This window comes from Gastrolobium bilobum, unplaced genomic scaffold (genome assembly GCF_033153095.1).
Source record: "Gastrolobium bilobum isolate Gb01-03AN ecotype WA unplaced genomic scaffold, APGP_CSIRO_Gbil_v1 utg35429, whole genome shotgun sequence".
Classification (NCBI taxonomy): domain Eukaryota; kingdom Viridiplantae; phylum Streptophyta; class Magnoliopsida; order Fabales; family Fabaceae; genus Gastrolobium; species Gastrolobium bilobum.
The window spans coordinates 158,011-180,208 of NW_026895783.1; the positions used below are offsets into that span (position 1 = coordinate 158,011).

Here is a 22,198-nt window from a genome sequence, read left to right on the forward strand (position 1 = left end):
TGCTTAGCAGAAAGTTGGGAGTAGATTAAAAAAAAAATTAAAGATATATTATTCTCTCTTTTCCTATCTTAATATATTATTCTATTTTCAAATGGAAAACATGGAAAAAAAAATCAAAACTTTAGCAGAAATAAAGGTCGGGATTTACAAAAAGGGTTGATTTATAATTTAATTTTTTTTTTCCTTCTTCTGGGGTTGGTCTCTGCAAAAGATCCAAGAGATGCAGAGAAGAAACAAGACACGAAAGAAAATGAAATTCCAAATATAGAGGGTGTTATTTATATATTAGAATTAGGACAAGACATAGATGAAAATGCTGCGTGCACCTATCAACAAGGATCATGATTCATGGGTCCAAACACAAGGGGCTAATAGTCGGTTTAAATGGTTATGCGTACATTCTACGGTTAAGGTATAAGGTACGAGTATGAGTACAGGTATGTATTTTTTATTTTTTTTTAATAAAAATTTGGATAAGATAATCTTGGAAGAAATCAGAATTTTGATTTTTGAGAATTCCTCATCTGTTCTTAGTTAAATAGAATAGAGTACGCTAAAAGTTATTGAATTGAATCAACTAAAATGGGATTTGTTTGTTGTATTCACATTAACAATATAATACAGGTCCACATGTTCTCCTCTAAAGGGAACAGAGCCTCCATATACAAGATGATTAATTATTTAGCTATAAATATCAGTGTTATTAAACCCGGCCCGAGCATCGACCCGGTCGGGGTACTGGGTCATTGGGTCATTAGTCGGACCGATTGACCCGGATCTATATAGATATATAAAAATATATATAAATATGAACATATAAATTCAATTATATTCTCCATATCTAAAATAAATTAAACAAGGTTCATTAAATAAGCTGAAAAATATGAAGCATAAAAAAAAATGTATACGTTTCTATGTCAATTTGAATTGCAACTCATAATCCCTATAAACATACCTCTCAATGACATTGAACCAGTGTTGTAAAACCCGACCCGTCCCAGCCGGGTCGACCCGGGACCCGGCGACCCGGTCATCGGACCGGTTCGGGTCAAGCATTGGACCGCTCAAGCATAGACCCGGCCAAACTCGGTCAAAACCCGGACAAAACTGGCCAAACCCGGTCAAAATCGGTGACCCAGTGACCCGAACGGGTCATGATTTAAATAAAAAAAACAAATAACCAAAATTATTTCATCTTGTCAGAAAAATGTAAAACTCATTTTAAATTATTTTTGTAATTTTATTTGCTAATATAACAATGACCTCCGATCCAAGTAGGGTGTAAATAGGCTGGGCTGGGCCGGGCTTTGGCCTTCGTGGCCCAAGCCTACGTCAAAAAAAATTCAGCCTATCTGGCCTATTAAAGGCTTTATTTGTAGGCCATGCCCGGCCCATTTTTTAAAATAAGAAAGCCTGACATGGCCTACAGGCCTTGTAGGCCTCCCACTGTAGATACTAAGCAAAAAAAGTAATTGTATAGAGCAAAGAAAGTTTCATTCATGCATGCGCTAGTACTTCTTATAAGAAAAAAATGACAAACAAGAAAGAGTCAACATAATACCCCAGCTCTAGAATATATATCATAGAGGAATAGAGTCAAAGAAATGGGAAAAATAAGAAAAATAGAATTACTGGATGCTGAAATAAAGTCTACAAGAGAATATCATTCATCTAAAAATCTTTAAACCACCATCAAGACAAGGGAAATAATAGTATTATTGAAAGATCTTCATCAGTAACTATAATGACCCTCACATTTATTATGGATTTAATATTGAAGGATAATTACAAAGAAAAAGAAATAAAGTCACTTTTGGTGAAAAATGAGTTAAAATAACAGTTAAGAGGTAAAAAATGCGGGTAAATAAAGTTATCTAAAAGTGAAAGTAAAAATAGAAACGTGACTAGAAAAATATTCTAGTCTATTGGTTAAAGTTTGGTAATGAATGGAGGTGTGTAGATAGATGAGCTTATACCCGCTAGTATAATGAATTTATATAAGTGACTCAAGGGAGTCACTGTTCCCTTCTCTTTACGGACGCGAAACAGAGAGAACGAAGGAAAGAAAATGAAAATGGAGATTTTGATTAAAATTCTTCCAAAATTCATAACTTGAGCTAGAGACCTCAAAATCACTCTGTTCCAAAGCCAAACCTGTGAGAAATTTCGAGAGGAATCTATTGGTACCAGTATTTCTGAGTGGGGTTCATTGTAGAGACAGATCTTCTCCCCCAAAGAATTCGAATTTCATGGAAAATATGGGTTTTGATGGAGCTTGAAGCCATGGGAGCTTGAAGCAAGCTTCTCCCTTCATTCTAGGTAAGTTCATGTTAAGAAATCTTTGTTTTCTTTGAGTTTTGAGAAAGATTGAATATAGGTTTTCATTTTAAAAATTTGGATTGATTGAGCATGTTAGAGCTTAATTCAGGTTTAGCTCATGTTGAGAAAAGTGTTTAGATGAGAATTTTAACGGTGAAAATGTATTTTGGAAAATTAAAAATATCGTATTTTTGAATAGTGTCGTATACGTGAATAGTGACGCATACATGAATAGTATTGTAGAGATGAACAGTGTCATATATATCAATTAACGAATCTTGGATTAGAGGTGTGTGATAAGCTTGAATTTGATGGAGTAAAGCATTGAAATCATGAAGTTGGCATGATTTCCTTTATGTGCCTCTTAGCCATTTTCAAAGGAAGTATGTGCTATGAGTTACTGTTTTACAAAGCGAGCATACTTTTATGCGTGGAATGATATTCTAAGGTGTATGGACCTTCGCTTTGGTGAAATAAAAAAGAAAATAAGGTAGCTCATTTGTATGGCCTTAAAATGAGTTTTGGCCATTTTCAAATGAGGTATATGTTCGGAGATATTGTTTCGCAAAGTGAGGACACTTATATGCGTAAAATAATTTATATAGGTGGCTAAGCTTGGGTTTAGGCACTAGACAAAGAGAAATCTTATAGCTCCTTTGTAATGGGCATTCGGCCTTAAATTGGGAAAAATAGGCTTTTAGGTGCTAAGAGGAGTAATGAGTGTTCTAAAGGCCTTTTGGGACTATCCTAAGACTAAGTGAATATGTGGAATTTTGTGGGGATTTGTTGAACAAAGAACCACCCACTCATGACTTAATATGATTAAGTAAAAAGAAAATAAACAATAAAGTGTGTGTCTTGTATATTTACATGGCATTATATCATTTTATTGAGTTTTATGTTGAATTCCTTCTCTAGGTGTACCTAGGGACTGTGAACGTTTGGATTCTCGTGGAGTATGATAAGTAGCTTGTTCTTCAAGTAAGCAGATTGTAAAGCTCAAAGAGGTAAGCTCTATGTTTATGGGGTTCGCTCCTACTTTGTGTTCCGCCATAGTGTACGGACTGTGGTCAGGTTGTATGATATGTATGAGATATATGATATAGATGCATTCATATAGAGCTATATGATAATATGATATGTTTTGTTTTGATGTATTTACTTTGATATGTGTTAATATGATATGTTTTGTTATGATATGACTTCTGTAATATGATTTCTGTAACAATATCTGGCCATTGATTGTATAGTACCCGGATGTTCGCTTTGGGGTCCTCCCTCGGGACTGATGGTGTACGCCTCTGATATGTTCCGCTGGTCGGGAACACGCGTGGATTTTTGGGGTCCTCCCTCGGGAACACGTGCGTTGATTTCCGCTTGGGGTCCTCCCTTGGGAATGACTGCGTACGCCTCTGATATGTTCTGGTTCCGCTTTGGGGTCCTCCCTCGGGAACACGTGCGTTGATTTCCGCTTGGGGTCCTCCCTTGGGAATGACTGCGTACGCCTCTGATATGTTCTGGTTCCGCTTTGGGGTCCTCCCTCGGGAACACGTGCGTTGATTTCCGCTTGGGGTCCTCCCTTGGGAATGACTGCGTACGCCTCTGATATGTTCTGGTTCCGCTTTGGGGTCCTCCCTCGGGAACACGTGCGTTGATTTCCGCTTGGGGTCCTCCCTTGGGAATGACTGCGTACGCCTCTGATATGTTCTGGTTCCGCTTTGGGGTCCTCCCTCGGGAACACGTGCGTTGATTTCCGCTTGGGGTCCTCCCTTGGGAATGACTGCGTACGCCTCTGATATGTTCTGGTTCCGCTTGGGGTCCTCCCTTGGGAACACGTGCGTTGATTTCCGCTTGGGGTCCTTCCTTGGGAATATCTGCGTACGTTTCTGATAAGATATGTGTATATGTTTTGTTTAGTTATGATATTTGATTATATGACATGTTTTATGGGATATGTATGATGATTTTGTAAATGATATTTGTTACGTACGTTGATTTCCGCTTGGGGTCATCCCTTGGGAACGATTGCGTACATCTTTGATATAACACGTTTTGTTCTGATGTGAGTATTGTGATGATTTTTGTAAAAGATATTTGTTACGTGCGTTGATTTTCGCTTGGGGTCATCCCTTGGGAATGACTGCGTTTGTCTTTGATAAGATATGTATATATGCTTTGTTCAGTTATGATAATTGCTTATATGATGTTTTGTATATTATGTATCTGACTGTCATGCAGGAAGTGAGCCCAGGGTATGGAGGGTTTTCCATAAACCTGGAGTTTACTAGAGATTCGTCTCTAACCCCGTTTGGGGATATGATTTCAGGAACACAGTTAATTGAAGAGCCTCATGGGACAAGGACACTAACCGTGGCTAGAGGTACTAGTATGAGGATGTGGAGTTCTGGGTGGTCGGATGCTACTATTTGTTTTAGACGTATTTTTGGAAAAGATGTATTGTTGCATAGTGTTCATATTCGATACATGTACATTTATGTATTCAGGCATGATGATATTAGATGGGTATCTGAGTATATTTGCATGACTGGTACTGGAAATATGGAAATATATATTGTTTAAACTGTCGTAAAAAAAGAATTAAATTAGAAGAAGTATGCAATGTGATATGTCATGTGAAAAAGGATTAAAGAAAAAGAAAAAGTTAGTTCGTATTTTCGTAAGTTAAGTCTTCTGCTGTTTCTGTTTGTATCATATGTATGTTAATTGAACCGGCTGACGGGGATGTTACAGTAACATCATAATCCAGCAAGGTCCCCATTGCTCCATGGTATTAAGCTGCAACAGCATGTAAAATTTGGAGACAAGACAATCATAAAATAAAATAGCACAAAAAGTAAGAGATATTGGTATTTGGTACTTTGCGTCTTTGCCACATAAAATAAATATTATTTTATTATTTTATTTTAATAAATTAAATAGGCCAACCTAGGAGGCTGTAGGTCGGGCTTGACAAAATTGGCATATGGCCTATTTGTTAAAAAAGCTTTTTATAAGCCTAAGCCTACTCTACTTTTCTGAAAGGCCGGGCCTGGCCGGGCTCAATGCAGGCCGGGTCGTAGGCTGGGCTGGGCCAGCCTGACCCATTTACACCCCTTCCTCCAATTTCAACTTCCAATACTGAAGCAATTTGCGGAATAATAAATTAAGAGATTATGACATATGTCATTTTTAATGTAATTGAATTTGAAAAATATGAGTTCAATGCAGTGTTATTAAACCCGGCCCGGGCATCGACCCGGTCGGGGTACTGGGTCATTGGGTCACTGGTCGGACCGGTTGACCCGGATCTATATAAATATATAAAATATATATAAATATGAACATATAAATTCAATTATATTCTCCATATCTAAAATAAATTAAATAAGGTTCATTAAATAAGCTGAAAAATATGAAGCATAAAAAAAAAATGTATACAATTTCTATGTCAATTTAACTTGCAACTCAGAATCCCTATAAACATACCTCTCAATGACATTGAACTCATATTTTTCAAATTCAATTACATTAAAAACGACATATGTCATAATCTCTTAATTTATTATTCCGCAAATTGCTTCAGTATTGGAAGTTGAAATTGGAGGTAGGGATGTAAATGGGTCAGGCTGGCCCAACCCAGCCTACAACCCGGCCTACATTGAGCTCGGCCAGGCCCGACCTTTCAGAAAAGTAGAGTAGACTTAGGCTTATAAAATTTTTTTTTTAACAAATAGGCCATAGGCCAATTTTGTCAAGCCCAAACTACAGCCTCCTAGGCTGGCCTATTTAATTTATTAAAATAAAATAATAAAATAATATTTATTTTATGTGGCAAAGACGCAAAGTACCAAATACCAATATCTCTTACTTTTTGTGCTATTTTATTTTATGAAAGGAAAACTTGTGTAATGTCTCCAAATTTTACATGCTGTTGCAGCTTAATACCATGGAGCAATGGGTACCTTGCTGGATTATGATGTTACTGATGAAGATCTTTCAATAATACTCTTCTTTCCCTTGTCTTGATGGTGGTTTAAAGATTTTTAGATGAATGATATTCTCTTGTAGACTTTATTTCAGCATCTAGTAATTGTATTTTTCTTATTTTTCCCATTTCTTTGACTCTATTCCTCTATGATATACATTCTAGAGCTGTATTATGTTGACTCTGTCTTGTTTGTCATTTTTTTCTTATGAGAAGTACTAGCGCATGCATGAACGAAACTTTCTTTGCTCTATACAATTATTTTTTTTGCTTAGTATCTACAGTGGGAGGCCTACAAGGCCTGTAGGCCATGTCAGGCTTTCTTATTTTAAAAAATGGGCCGGACTTGGTCTACAAATAAAGCCTTTAATAGGCCAGATAGGCTGATTTGTTTTTGACGTAGGCTTGGGCCACGAAGGCCAAAGCCCGGCCCAGCCCATTTACACCCCTACTTGGAGGTCATTGTTATATTAGCAAATAAAATTACAAAAATAATTTAAAATGAGTTCTACATTTTTCTGACAAGATGAAATAATTTTGGTTATTTGTTTTTTTTTTTATTTAAATCATGACCCGTCCGGGTCACTGGGTCACAGATTTTGACCGGGTTTGGCCGGTTTTGTCCGGGTTTTGACCGAGTTTGACCGGGTCTATGCTTGAGCGGTCCAATGCTTGACCCGAACCGATCTGATGACCGGGTCGGGTCGGGTTTTACAACACTGATTTTTACCACTTAACTGTCATTTTAACTTTTTTTTCACCAGAGGCGACTTTATTTCTTTTTCTTTATAATTATCCTTCAATATTAAATCCATAATAAATGTGAGGGTCATTATACCACGTTAGATTGCAAAATTTGTTTCAGAGAACCTTGTTCCAGAAAGTGGCTTCAGAGAACCTTGTTTCCTGTAAGGGGATGCCAAACGACATATAACTCTGTTGAACTAGATGAAATGCAGTGAAACAAATTAAGGCATTTGTTGTCTCAAAATATGGAGCAAGTGGAGGCTATCCGGCTTGGCAAGGTGTTATGGAAAAGCATATTATAAATGCTCTACGGTTGACCAGCTCGGGGGTAATACCCCATCCATTATTCCATACATTCTCCACTCAAAAGCTAAGTGTTCCATACATGCTTATGCAGAAGCTAGAAGAAATTGACTAGCAGTATCGGAGATATCATGCGGATGGTCTTCCTTGGAAGCTATTGATATACGTATCATGTACTCTTCATGCTTATGACTTTTGCAGGAAGACTCCTTATGATCCATCCTTAAAAAGAAGCTTGTGGAGTTGTGGACCTCCACATCAAATGCCAAGCTGCACTCTTGAAGCCAATGAGAGAAGATTCTTTCCTCTTATTTTAATTTTTTGTTGATTCTTTTTATAAGAGAATATTTAATTACTAAAATCTGCAAGTATATTTTCTTATTATTTGCATAGAGTGGAAAGCTAGAATAACTCAATTTTGGGCATTAAGGCCCAAACCATGCAGTTAACAAACATGATTAATTACTATGTCCTATGATGACATGTTGACACATTTTACAGCATGGAATAAGAGCTGGCACACCTTGCTTTTTAGATAGCTTCATGTTCTTAATGACAACTCAACCTTTGATAAACAACATCTGACGGAAGAGCTCAAACTCATTCCCTCTTAAAGTGTTGCTGCAAGGGACATGCTCCAAGAAAAGAATTAGCTTTATGGAGACGAGATCTTGCCATATGAAGAACAATATGTGGCTGTTCCCATCATCGTCGACCCATTGCGGCAATCTCAATAAGACAAAATGATGAGCTAAGCAACCATTTCTCTTATGTTATCTTTAATTTATTATTTCCAATATGACAGCTACAAACATGCTCCTAAGTCACTACATTATGCATATAGCTTACGAGCAATTTTCTTTAGAAAAATATTGATATGCAGAATCAAGGTGTTAAGGATGGAAAAAGTTGATTGCTTTCTTCATCATATGCAACGAGCATCGATACATGTCTCTCACAAGATAAGGAAACATGATATATGAATGAGTTTAGCGTTGTACCCGCAGTAGCAACGTCTTGTGGACTAAGTGAAAAACAAGCTTAGATCCATACTTTAAACAAAGATACCGGCTTTGGAATTGATATTCGAAAGCTTAGATGTACAATATTTCTAGCAGGGGTTGAATCTATTAAAATTACAACTGCAACCTCGGCATATGTATCTTTAAAACCTCTAAATGTGAGGGTGGCAATTTGGAAGCTGCAGCATTGTTCCGTCTTCGGTGCGGCCCAAGTATCATCACAACAACAATCATGGCCATAAGGATACATGTGTATAGCCGTGTTGAATTGATATCTTTCGGGTTATCCAATCCGGTTTTCCAAGACACCTTCAAATAAGGGGCTGGCCTTGGAAGTGCATTGACCGAACCTAATGATGATACGGATATATAAGATCCATGAAAAATATGGCAGATTGCTGAGACACACGACACACTAAAGTACACATGCAACTCATGCGTCCCTAACCAAGGCTGTGATGGTCGGGGACTTATCCAACTATCATGGAATGTGAACGGTGGTCGTGTCACCCCTGTCATGAAGAAATCGATGACTTTCTGTAGCAGAGAGATTAGTATGATACTGTAGGATCGCTCAAATACAAAATCAACAAATAAAACAACTATTCAAGAATGTCGTGAGGACTTGTGGAGAAAGAGAACAAACTTCTGTGAAATATTTTACTAAACTTCGCTGCTTCTCAATTCTGTGTTTCTCAAACAATATACTAGACTATTTATAGGCTATAGTTTGCCTTTCTAAAACTGCAACACTAAATAGCCATAAACCACAATTAAAACCAAACTTAATAACAAAACATAACGACTGACTCTTAACCTTTCAAAACTCCTAAACTTAATGTTAACCCTCATGACTCATAAACTCCATAACCGACAAATTCAAACCAAAACTCCTAAGATAAATGTTAACCTTATGACTCATAAACTATCCATAACTGACAATTTAAACACATTAAAGTAACATTTAACGTTTACTTAACAAAACTCCCCCGTAAACTTAAATGCTTCTTTCTTTCTTCGTGTTGCTTCTGCTTTTCTTCAACTTTTTGATCGCGCTTGTTTTCTTCAATCTTGATCACTAACAAAAAACATCTAACACATTCCAACTTAATTAACTCAAAAAAAATATCTCTCCTGCAATTATTTTTCTGAACATATTTTATTTTATCCGGTGGCTTCTTCAATTTGATATTTTCAGTTCCATTCGTTGTATCTTCTTCATTTGCAAGTTTCTCGTCACCCAAATTCTTCTCAGTTTCATTCGCCACTTCATCAGTTGCTTTCACAATTGCATCATTGGTATTGTCAACAAAACCTCTTTTTCTCTTCAAGACCACATCCTTTTCTTCAAATGCACCTTCCATTTTTCCGCCGTTCTCGGCTCCTTCATTGTCGTCTTCCTCGCACATCCTCAATGGCATCTCAGACCAGCGACCTATGCCGGTCGCCGACGTCGACCTCGTCACGACGGGGTCGAAGTCTCTTCCAAAACATGAACTCGTTGATTTAGCCGGGATCTCCCCCATCCCGGTTATCAACATGAGACTCGGATTCGCGGTCTCCTCCATGCCGGTCTCCATCAAGCACCTCGGCTTCTCAATCTCCTTTCCGATTTTCGACTCTGTCTCCAGACACTCAGGTTCCACGAAGTCTTCTACCTCGACAATGGACTCGTCATTCCCGTCCTTCTCTGCTTCGATCTCGGCTCCTTCGTTCTCCTCATCTTCTATCTCGGCTCCCTTGTTCTCCTCCTCTTCTATCTCGGCTCCCTTGGCCGCAGTCATCTCCATCGTCTTCTTCTCCGAGTCGTCTCTTACGCGTTCTGACACGTCAATCTCCTCCGTGGATGCGTTGCCGTTGGCAACCTCAGATTCCGCCATCTCGGTCTCTTCTTCATCCGCATCATTCTCCTCATCTTCATCATCATCATTGAAGATTTCATCTTCTTCATTAATCAGATCAAACCGTCCAGGCAAGTATTTTGTTATGAAGGCCATTAGAAAATCCTTCCACATATTATTAAAGTCGCGGCAGTTCCATGTACGGAACCATTTGATTGCGCTTCCTCTGAGTCTTCTCATGGTCACCTGCCATTTGTCCTCCGTCCAGGTTTTCCACCAACTCGCTCTTTTTCTCCATGGCTCTGATACCAATTTGTAGGATCGCTCAAATACAAAATCAACAAATAAAACAACTATTCAAGAATGTCGTGAGGACTTGTGGAGAAAGAGAACAAACTTCTGTGAAATATTTTACTAAACTTCGTTGCTTCTCAATTCTGTGTTTCTCAAACAATATACTAGACTATTTATAGGCTATAGTTTTCCTTTCTAAAACTGCAACACTAAATAGCCATAAACCACAATTAAAACCAAACTTAATAACAAAACATAACGACTGACTCTTAACCTTTCAAAACTCCTAAACTTAATGCTAACCCTCATGACTCATAAACTCCATAACCGATAAATTCAAACCAAAACTCCTAAGATAAATGTTAACCTTATGACTCATAAACTATCCATAACTGACAACTTTAAACACATTAAAGTAACATTTAACGTTTACTTAACAGATACTGGGCTGAACCAGCGAGTAGAAGTATTCATTTAAAATACCTTGGACCTTAACGACGAGATAAGGAAATATGTTGAATCAGGTTGGGAACAGTTGATTGCACGGACATCAACACACATCTTTGGGCAAGATAAGAAGAAATTACATACAGAGGCATTTAGCACTGTAATCACAACATCAAAATCCCATCCTGTGGACTAAACCAGCCTATGAACGAAGCCTGTTCTCCCAAGTCACACAAGTCATGGTTTTTGTGTCAGTATTGGAGATGGGCAGTAGGTGTTGGTAGAATGCATGCTCAAATTTTTGCCAAAGAATATTTTTCTTTGGCTCAGTCATATTTAACTTGAAGCTAGTTTGCCAACGTGCTTCTAATTATTAGCATATGCTCATCCGGAAACATGTTTTATTTTATCATGGAGAAATGTGCGATTGCGGAAGACATGAAGCCCAACAAAAAACATTCACTCCAGTAACACTTGTCGGATAATATTATTCTTGCTGCTCTAACTGGGGTCTTATCGCTACCATTTACATTATTTCTGTTCCCTTCTCTGCTCTTGGAAGTTATTATTTTTCATTGTATAATGAGAGAAGATTTATTATGTAATCAGCATATCGTGATATCATGCTTCCACGGGAAAATGGTATAAATAATGATTCTTTCCTTGCTATATAGACAGGCTATTGCAAGTGGATAAAAAAATAAAAAAAATAAAAAAATTTGCAGAGAAATTGAAAAAAGGAAGCTGTGAATATTCATTGAAAGCCAGCATTATATTCATTGAAGCATGATAGGGTGATCCCTTCATAGCCAACTCATATAGAGATGGCATACAGAAAGTATGATTATTAATCCATATTCAAAAAGCAAAGCTATTGGATTCCAACAAGTGATCCGACTTATCAATATTATCATTTATCCTCTATGGAAGCCGAGATGACTGCAACTCAGTTTTGTGGAAGTCGAGATCATTGGAGCTTAATATTAAGTCCCCTCCATGTTCTGTGGCAGCAATTTAATCAAAGGGAGAAATACCCAAATATGTGGATCTTGTAAGCCACAGGTTACACACATTTATTCCGCTCGAGGTCGAAGTCATCACTGGAAGGCAGCATATGTACCTCATCATCATGACCATGCCTCCGCCTGCACATGATGCCAACATCATTGCCGCTTGGAGAATAGACCAGAAGGACTAGAAGTCTTCGAGAAAGTAGTTAAAGATCTGCTGTGGTGTTAACTTCGAGATCATCATCCACAATGCCGTTGATGTCGGCAATACGACGAGACTCTTGACCACAGCTGACGTAGCAGCAACTGTCACCATTCCACAGTTTGAAGATTATGAGTTTGAGACTCAGAGGTGGTAGATGCTTGATGCCATTCGCTTGTTTTTATATCGAGCAAATATTTTTCAAGGCTAGATGTGCCTTCCAATCTGTAATCTCCAGCATGCAGATAAAGTTGTGGCACAAACCGAAAAAGATCTGGAAAGATGCTTGACATGGGAAAAGAACAACCCCAGCCTCCTCATTCAACAAGATGTGGATCCAAATAGAATCAATTATTTACACTTCAAGCGATAGCTGCACTGTGCTCATCAGAAACAAAGTTCTCTTCTTAAACAATTGTTGCTTATTGTGCATCCCGTCGCAGAGATCATGCAATATATGTGATGGGGATTGAAAATGAACCACCATCTAAAATGGTTGGAAATATAGCGGGGATGTCCGAGCCCAGAGCACACCACCTAAGTCATCAAAAGGGTGTGGTGCAAGCTAAAAATGTCAATTGGGCTTGCTTCACCGATGCGGTCCAATCGAACATAAATATACATTGTGTGTTTCGATGCGGTCAACGGCTGCAGTATACAATAAGCCACATCTTTTTAATTAGAGGTGGACCTGAATTTAGATGCTTGAAGAAATTATGCTCTAATCGATAAGAAAGACCATTACTGCCTCTATAAAAGCCGGTTTGATGCATTTGAAATTAAGGAAACTGCTCGGCCCATCAGGAAAGGCATTATGGCTGAATTGAGAATCATTTACACTGCGGTCAAATTTTCTTTACCTACTAAGTTAAGAATGCCAGCATACAAAACAAACTCGGTGAACGTGGAAGCTTAATCATGGGCATCCGAGAATCAACATTTCAGAACAAAATGATGAGGCACATCGGTTAACGAAGCCAGTTAATGGAGCTCAAGCTTCCAATTTTCATATATTGCACTTGCTGGGAGAGTCTTGCTCGTTGCAAAAAGAATCCAAGTTCATCATTTATGGCATTTCGGTCTAGTACGGCACAGCCGCCAACCGATGACCGAGATCTAGCATTGAACTTAGATCTAAATGATTCCAACTTTGATAGAGGCTTGAAGCAAGAGAACCCTTGATGATTTCGGTTCAGTCCCAAAACCAGTGTCCCTTTTGCAGGCTTATAGCCATTGCTGCCTGTATGTTATTGTCTTGCATATGAGTCCATGAGTGCCACGTCAATCAGAATCATCAACTCTCTAATCTCCTCGCTCTGCATCTAGCTCGGCTATGGAGCCCACCATACAACTCGTTCATCAGAGTTGAATCAGCTGAGGATGGACTTCAACCTGTTTACCCCATTGATGGGGGGTTGAACTTCTTCATCGTACAAAGCATGGAGGCATTTGGCCCACTTTACATTGCAGAATTTGTTTATTGGAGAAGTGAATGGGTCCTACAAAAGTTTTAAAGCAACAAGCTCTAAGAGAAGAAAATTGAGGTGAACCCCAACTCAAATATGCAGTGAGAAAGCTCGATGGATGGCTAGAAATATAATCCAGAGATAATGAGAAGCTGAGCTAAATATCGAGGCAATACAAATGGTTTATACTTCTAGAACACAAGAAAAAGTCTGCACCAAAAGATAGAGATTCAGCTCAAACTAACTCAACTCGGATTGTGGTCTCACTTTCGTTGCTACAAACATAACTTATCAACATTAATCACCAGGCCTATCATATGATTGATTCAAGAAGCTTTGGAAGAAACATTTTAAGAAGGAGAAGCCAACTTAAGCATCTCATGATCTTTCTTTTGAAGACAACATAGATCAAATATTGACTCAGGTTACGGTCTCGGGCTCCAAGAAAAAAATGAAGACGGGTTTGGAGAGACGTGGTCCTAGAAAAAGGATCACACCCCAATCCGCAATAAAGACCCAGGATAAAATATGGGATAAATGAAACTCTGGCAAGAAGCTGAGTTAAATATTCAAAGCCGAGGTAGTTGAACCCGTCTTGCCAAAACGAGCAAGACTGAGAGTTCTAGCCAGGCACAAAGCCGAGGTAGTTGAACCCGTCTTGCCAAAACGAGCAAGACTGAGAGTTCTAGCTAGGCACAAAGCCGAGGTATTTGAACCCGTCTTGCCAAAACGAGCAAGATTGAGAGTTCTAGCCAAGCACAAAGCTGAGGTAGTTGAACCCGTCTTGCCAAACGAGCAAGATTGAGAGTTCTAGCCAGGCACCAAACCAAGGTATTTGAACACGTCTTGCAAAAATAGCAAGAACGTGAGTTCTAGCCGAGGCATCAAACCGAGGTATTTGAACCCGTCTTGCAAAAATAGCAAGAACGTGAGTTCTAGCCGAGGTAAATAATCTTGGAAGATAGGGGGACGCCCTTAGATTCTCAAGTTCTTGCGAAGAAATCAAAATTATTGCGAAGAAAACAACACATCCAAGTTTTGATAAAAAATCAGACTTGCGGAATAAAATAAAGAGATCACTGCTATTACATCCCGGCAGCCTGGACAACCAAACTACCGGGCTGGGGGGCAACTGTTATGGACTTGACAAAGCCCATATTCTAGAAGGACCAATAAAGGACAGCACCAAAAGGAAGGGAATCTCCTATTAATGATAATCATATCCAGACAGCTAAGCAGTCGGACTTGGGCCCCCCAATATTCCTAAGAAGCCCAGAAGTACACTCCTACCAGGTAACCCTTCTATAAATAAGGGGTTAAACCAATAAGGTACACATTCTCTAAACTCTCTCTCTTAGCTTGTCACTGTGCACACACCCCACGCCTTGACTATGTCGATTATTATTGTGCACAATGATCAGCCTACCCTCAAGGGTATCTCATTCATAGATACTTGAGAAAGGGCACCTAGATCCTACATAAATTATACCAGCCATCGGTTGGACATCTCTGTCTTTTAGACAGAACAATAACAAAAGTTTATCCCCCAAATTTAATGATGAAATTATGAAGAAAATTTGCGGTAGATAACTAAATAATTCCATCAAAGAATAAAATTAAGGGTGGTGAGTTGATAACAATGCTGACAGGTGAAGTGTGGTTATTCACTGAATAGCTTTCAAATACATGTGTTAACTGGTTAATGATTTTGTTTTAAATTAATTGGTAAAAGATAAATTGAATACTACAATTTCGTTCTTGAGCTTTAATAAAGTTTAAGAACAACTATGCAACAACAAAAAAAATTTAAGAACAACTTATCGATGAGATTAAACAATTAGATAACAGTTGTTTATATAATTGTTTTTGTACATTAAAAATGAAATCAATTTAAAATTGCAAAATGACACATGTTTTCATTTTTTAAGTATATATTTCTTTTGTATAAATAATTTGATATTTGCTTTAGTTTTTGTGTGTGATTTTTATTTTTAACTTCTCTTCTTTTTATATATAAAAATTTAGTCAAACATAATTTTATAAAAATTCTTATCATGAAAAGATTTTTTTTTTTCATAATGAACATAAAAAAATCTATATTTTAGAATATATGTATTAACAAAGAAGAGAATTAGGGGTGGAGAGCTGATAAAAACGCTTACAAGTGATGTGCATTTACTTACCGGATAGCTTTAAAATATATCTGTTAACAGATAAGTGCCTGTTTGTTTTAAATTAACTGGTGATTTCAAATTTAAATCTAGTTAAAAAATATAATAAAATAAATTATATACTACAATTTCGTGCTTGATCTTTAATTAAGTTTTAAGAACAACTTGTCGTTGAATTAAACAATTAGATAACACAGTTGTTTATACAATTATTTTTGTACATTAAAAATTAAATCAATTTAAAATTGTAAAATGACTATTCGGGGTCTAGCCAAATCTGCTAGAATAGGATATGTCGGGTCACTAGGAGGATCAGGAGTCCTTCTTGGACGAACCATAATTCTGCACATTTTACACAAAGGAATGAGTTAGCTATGCTCACACTCAGTGATCAGACATGCATATCATAGGACTCCAAGAAAAACTCAAGAATATCCCAACCCGAACAGTTTATGCAATATATCACAGACTTTCCTAGGGAAACTGCTCTGATACCATAAATGTAACATCCCCGTCTCGAGCCGGTTCAATTAACATGCATATGATATAAACAGAAACAGCGGAAGATTTAACTTACGAAAATACGAGCTAACTTTTTCTTTTTCTTTTTAAATTCTCATTCAACGTAAACGAAAATCGGACAGAGTTTCCTCTATAAATCGAACAACTGAGGATTTTTCAATCCCACTCAGAATCATTTCCTAATAACAGTTTATACAGCACATCAATCCAGAAGTACCAGTCATGCAAATATAATCAGATACCCATCCATGGGCGCATGCATAACTTGGCTCAGTGCCGCTAATCTAACAGTATGCAGTCCAATACATAAACATAACTGAATACTACATCATCATATAACGTGCATGAATACTCAAATGTACATGCATCAAACTAACAGACATGTACAAAACATATACAGGCCATATACAAAATAAAGGATCAATGTCATGATCCATCAAAGGCGGAAATACAAAATGACATGAATATACTTCCAAAAAGTAGTAGCCTACAGCCACTCAAAATCTGATCTGTCAACTGCCTCAGCCACGTGTCACGTCCCTGCCTAGTGAGGACTCACCGGGAATCTGGGCACCTGAAAATATGTCCCCAACGAGGGGTGAGATTACAAATCTCAATAAGCTCCAGGTTTATCGAGAATTCTCCATACCCCTGGCTCACTCCTGCATGAAAGTCAGATACAGAGTATACAAATACAACATATAACAGATATCATAACAGAACAGAGCATAATCCATATCATATCAGAGATGTGCGCCGTCATTCCCAAGGGAGGACCCCAAGCGGAAATCAACGCACGTGTTCCCGAGGGAGGACCCCAAAGCGGAACCAGACATATCAAAGGCGTACACCATCAGTCCCGAGGGAGGACCCCAAAGAGGACATCCGGGTACTATACAATCAATGGCCAGAGATTGTTACAGAAATCATATTACAAAAGTCATAACAGAGCAAAACATATCATGTTATCAAATAACTCTATATGAATGCATCTATACAAAGCATCTAAATAACAGTCATACAGTCCAACCATAGTTCACTAACCATGGTGGAGCACTCAAGCAGGAAAAGACTCCTTAAACATAGAGCTTACCTCTTGAAGCTTTATCAATCTGCTTACTTGTGACACAAGTTACTTTTATATCTTCTAGAGATTTCGATCCTTTTCAGTCCCTAGGCGCACCTAGAGAAAGAATCCAAAATACAAATCAACAAAATGCTATCATGCCTAGATTTTACATAAGGCTTGCATTTTATCGCTTCTTTTCGTTTCTTTATGTTTTTGCCAATACTATGCCAATACACAAGTCTAGACTTCTTTATAACCGTTGGTGTTCTTTAATTTAATCAAACATTCCCTTAAGAATTTTCCACATAAATCATGCTATTTTTCTTCAAAAGCTGCGGACATACCCTTAGGAAATCAAAGTATTTTTCAACCATTTTTCAAGTCATTTCACTTCTTAACTAATCAATTTTATACAATGAATTACAACACATTTTATTTACAATAAAATGTAGCAAAATATACCCCTATACCACCCTCTAGGTCGAACACTACAAGGACATAGGCAAAGGTTCTTTTTCTTCACTTACATGTAACTTACACATACAAATACATGTTTTTATAAGGTTCCAACTTAATTTTTGGAGCATAAAGTCCCTCCAAAGCCCCACAAGGCCTAAACCTAAGGTCATATTTCATATAATTTTTCCCACTTTGGCATTCTCACTAATTTATCAAATTTCCACTTAATTCCTACACATTAAACCTTCCTAATACTTAAGATAAAATTGTGCACAACATCCTACTCTTCACCTATGATGGTCGAACATGTAGAGGAAAGCATATTATTTTTTTCTAATTTTTTTACATACATACAAATCCTTATTTTCATTTCTTAAATCCAAAACATCAAAGATTCATCATTAAATCAAAGTTTAATACACAATGCTTTCCTACCAAAACATACTCATAACTTTTATAACTTAAATCATCAAAATAATACCATGGAAATAGAGGTTTGTTACCTCTAATCAACTACCCAAATCCTAGAAGACATCCACCAAGCAAATGATAGGTGGAATGGACTCATTGAGTGGTTTACAATCGATTTCATGTGTTGGGTCTTTGGATTTGGTGTAAGAATCAAAGAGAAATCAACAAAATCAACAAAACCCTAACCCCCCCCCCCTTTTCCTTGGCTGAAGCTCGGGCATGTAGAGAGAGAAAAGAGTATTTTGTGAGTGAATAGTGCTCACTTAAGTGAGTGGCCATGTATATATAGGTGGCTCTTTTTACCGGTTGTTTTTCTTTCGTGTATTTTTACTTAAATTGCCCCGGAACCAACTTAAAGCTACAAACATATTTTTATTTTTCTAAAATCATTTACATTAATTTTTATTTCCTAAGGAGCAATATTCATAATTCACAGTATGGTTTTTGCACCGTTTTTGACGAAATGCACTGTGCATCACTAATTGTACTTCATTTACTTATGAAACTTAAAACTTATAAACTTATCATTTTCTTGGGCCTATATTGACTTGCTTGGCATATATTGGACTTTCTTATTCTTATTTCATCAATTATTTATTTCTGGACTCTACCGGTTGCTTAAACAGCAGTACAAAATACCCGGTAGAAACACTATTCACGAGATTTTCACGGAAAGTGCCAGACTATACAATTTTTCATTCTGAACTCATATTTGTCGCCAGAATTATCAAATTATGTCTCTAAAATTATTTTGCTCTTTTAAGCTCTACCGGTTAATTCACAAAACTGTAAATTCTCCGGCAGAACGCACTGTTCATCACATAGTCATGATTACAGTCAAAATACTCGGAATCACTCACTGAATCTAATTATGGCATTTAAACCTTAAATTATTTCTCTAATTAAGATTTACCATTTAGGGTCATTATATTCACCCCACCTTTTAAGGATTTTGCCCACAAAATCAAATACGAAATATCACACATACTTGACGTCAAACTCAGGATAGTGCTGGAGAATTTCATTCTCCCGCTCCCAAGTAGCGTCCTCAGGAGTCAATCCTTCCCATTGCACCTTGATCATGGGAATAGTCCTGTTTCTCAACATTTTTCATCACGAGCTAGAACCTTCAACGGTCCTACAACAAATTTCAAGTCTTTCCTTACTTCAATATCGTCCCGCTGAACAATGTGGGACGCATCAGGTACATATTTGCGAAGCTGACTGATGTGAAAAACACTATGCAGATTTGACAGATGTGGAGGTAAGGCCAACTGGTATGCCACAGGTCCGACCCTCCTTATAATCTGGTAGGGCCCAATGAACCTAGGACTCAACTTTCTCACTCCTAGAGCACGCCCAACACCCGTAGTCGGAGACAAACGGATAAATACATGATCCCCTTCTGAAAATTCAATGGGTCGATGCTTTGCATCATAATAACTCTTTTGGCGACTCTGTGCTTTCTTCAATCGATCCTTAATCATCATAATTTGATCGGTAGTCTCTTGGACCAAATCAGGCCCAAATAACTGCCTCTCACCAATTTCTGACCAACAAGTAGGCGCCTTGCACCTACGGCCATACAAAGCTTCATAGGGAGCCATGCCTAAACTGGCATGATAACTATTATTGTAGGAAAATTCCACCAGAGGAAGATATTTATCCCATGAATTTCCTTGCTCTAAGGCACAAGCCCTCAACATGTCTTCCAGGGTCTGAATAGTCCTCTCGGTCTGACCATCAGTCTGGGGATGATAAGCCGTACTCAGCCTCAGTTGTGTACCGAATGCCTGTTGCACTGCATCCCAAAGTCGAGAAGTAAATTTAGGGTCCCGATCACTAATGATACTTTCAGGAACACCATGCAGTTTCACAATCTCCCTTACATATAATCGAGCCAGCTGCTCTGTAGAGAAACTCGTTTTGACTGGTATGAAATGTGCAGACTTTGTCAATCTGTCAACAACTACCCAGATAGAATCAAAACCAGCCTGAGTTTTCGGTAATGCCACTACAAAATCCATAGAAATACTGACCCACTTCCATTCCGGAATATCTAATGGCCGCAATAATCCAGAAGGTCTCTGATGCTCAATCTTAACTTTCTGACATGTCAAACACTTACTCACAAATAGAGCAATATCTTTCTTCATTCCCGACCACCAGAAATTTCGTTTCAAGTCTTGGTACATCTTGGTAGCACCAGGATGGATAGTATACTTACCCATATGGCCCTCAGCCAACACCTCATCTACCATTTGACCCTTCGGAACAATGATCTGATCTTTGTAGAACTTAAGACCGAACCTATCTGTGGACACAAAGTCCTGCTCTTTCATAGTCTGAATCTCTTCATCAAGCAATTGAGCTTCTTTAATCCGCTCAACTAATGAGTTCAGGACTACCGTAGTAGTCAATAAATGCGGACTATCTTCTGTATTCACAGGAATGCGGAGATCCCTGAATTTCTCAATCAAATTATACTCAGAAATCATCAAATTGGCCATACCAAGCGCCTTTCTGCTTAAAGCATCTGCTACTACATTGGCCTTACCGAGGTGATATTGCAATTCAAAATCATAATCCTTCAGGAATTCCACCCATCGGCGTTGCCTCGTATTCAGCTCTTTCTGATCAAACTGATACTTCAAACTTTTGTGGTCACTGTAGACAATGAAATCGGCCCCGTATAGAAAGTGTCGCCAGATTTTCAATGCGAACACTATGGCTGCCAACTCAAGATCGTGTGTCGGATAGTTCTCCTCATGCGGTTTTAACTGCCGAGAAGCATAAGCAACCACCTAACGGAACTGCATTAAAACACAGCCTAACCCAAACTTAGAAGCATCACAATACACAACAAATTTACTGGTAGGATCCGGCAATATCAATACCGGAGCTGTTGTCAACTTCCTTTTCAACTCCTGAAAACTCACTTCACATTCTTGGGTCCACACAAATGGGTTCCCCTTACGGGTAACCGTGTCAAAGGTAGTACCATCCTTGAGAATCCCTCAATAAAACGCCTATAATACCCAGCCAAACCAAGAAAACTCCTGATCTCTGTAATATTTTTAGGACGTTCCCATTCTAACACTGCTTCAATCTTACTCGGGTCCACTGCCACTCCTTCAGATGAGATGACATGGCCCAGAAATTGTATCTCAGAAAGCCAGAATTCACACTTTGACGGTTTAGCATACAACTGATGCTCTCAGAATCTGCAAAACAACCTTTAGATGCTCAGAATGCTCTTCTTTACTCTTTGAATATATCAGTATGTCATCAATAAAGACAACCACAAACTGATCCAGATAGGCTTTAAAGATCCGATTCATATAACCCATGAAAACTGCTGGTGCATTTGTAAGCCCAAATGGAATAACCAGATACTCATAGTGTCCATATCGGGACCTGAAAGCTGTCTTCGGAACGTCATCCGGCTTTACCCGGATCTGATGATACCCGGACCAGAGATCAATCTTAGAAAATACAGTCGCACCACGCAACTGATCCAACAAATCATCTATACGCGGCAAAGGATACTTATTCTTAACAATAACCTTATTAACTGCCGGTAGTCTGCACATAATCTCATAGACCCATCCTTCTTCTTAACAAAGATCACCGGTGCTCCCCACGGAGACACACTCGGTCTGATAAAATTTTTACTGGACAAGTCTTCAATCTGCTTCTTCAATTCAGATAATTCCAGAGGTGACATCTGGTATAGGGCAAGAGAGATAGGCCCCACGCCAGGTAACAAGTCAATTGCAAATTCAATTTCCCTCTCTGGAGGAAAGTGCGGAATTTCGTCCGGAAAGACATCCTCAAACTCGGAGACAATCGGAATACTAGAAATTGGCT

The 22,198-nt window shown here is 38.2% G+C and overlaps 1 long non-coding RNA gene across 1 annotated transcript; it reads left to right on the plus strand.

Moving 5' to 3' along the window:
* The first annotated feature begins 2,219 nt into the window (after positions 1–2,219).
* On the plus strand, positions 2,220–4,824 carry LOC133295983 (uncharacterized). Its single transcript, XR_009749427.1, has 3 exons — positions 2,220–2,319; positions 3,238–3,326; positions 4,646–4,824. It is a non-coding gene; the product is annotated as an uncharacterized LOC133295983 (long non-coding RNA).
* The last annotated feature ends 17,374 nt before the right edge of the window (positions 4,825–22,198 follow it).